This window comes from Poecilia reticulata, linkage group LG14 (assembly GCF_000633615.1).
Source record: "Poecilia reticulata strain Guanapo linkage group LG14, Guppy_female_1.0+MT, whole genome shotgun sequence".
NCBI classification, from domain to species: domain Eukaryota; kingdom Metazoa; phylum Chordata; class Actinopteri; order Cyprinodontiformes; family Poeciliidae; genus Poecilia; species Poecilia reticulata.
In genome coordinates this window covers 26,978,283-26,979,543 of record NC_024344.1, presented here as the reverse complement: position 1 = coordinate 26,979,543, position 1,261 = coordinate 26,978,283, and positions in this window count along the sequence as shown.

The window sequence follows — 1,261 nt, the reverse complement described above, 5'->3', positions numbered from 1 at the left end:
CACTCCTTTATTGAGTGTGTCTTGCTAATTGCCAATAATTTCCATCTGTTGTCTATTCCATTTGCACAACAACAGGGGAAACTGATTGTCAATCAGTTTTGCTTCCTAAGTGGGCAGTTTGATTTCACAGAAGTTTGATTTACTTCGAGTTATATTGTGTTGTTTAAGTGTTGCCTTTATTTTTTTGAGCAGTGTATATTTTTGATGTTGATTTGTTGAAGGATGAATGGAAAAAAAACATTAATCATTGTGAGCACTTAGAGTGAAAGTTTGATTCGCTGTTATCCAAACAAAGAAGCTCAGATTCTTACTAAACTTTGAAGAATGACTGAGGCTGATGTGTTTCACTAGTATGAGCAGTTTAGTTAGGATGGAGATTTTTGTGATGAAGATTTTTGTGTTGAAGTCAAACTTTAGAAAAAACAAAGTGAAGCATATGAAGATAGGTCCATACATAGAGTTGATGAAATATTCAGAACAATTCAGAGAAAGCATCCTGAAAGTGCTTTCTCAAAATGTGTGATTTTCTTTTTTTTTTTTTTTTTTTTTTAACATTTTGGAGGTCAAATGTAGTACTTTTCACGTTTTTGTTTATAACCCAACCATACTTCAACCAATCATGACCATACTCAAAATACAAGTTAGGCCAGGGGAGTGGAGGTATGTACAAAGTTTGGCGGAAATCCGATCAGCGGTTTTTGCGTAGAAAATTTCGCAATTTTACAGCGCCACCTAGTGGTGGACGTTGACGAAAACTAGCTAGACATGATCAATATTGTGTTTGTACGAAGAAAACTGAAATGTTTTACAGTTCCAAAATTATGGGTAATTGAAATTTGCAGCTACATACAATGTTTAATTTTGTATGTATATGCTATCACTGATTATATGTAGGCCTGTCAAGATAAGAAATTTTGCTGAGCGATTAATTGTCTAAAAAATTATTGCGATAAACGATAATATTGTTTCAAGACCTTTTGACACTCATTTAATGGAAATAACTAATAATGCATGCGATTTCCTGCCATAGATAGATACACTTTATTTTCAAAAGAACACATAACACTGGAACTGATAAACTAAATAAACAAAACAACCAATAACAAAAAGGATTCTCAGTCTGCATTAACAAAAAACGTAGGCTACTTGAACAACTACTAAACAACATAAAGCGAAAGTGGAAATAAATACTGCATTCAACCAAAAGAGTGCAGATTATGAAGTCTGTATACTATTGTTAACCTTTCCTGATGAACCTCCA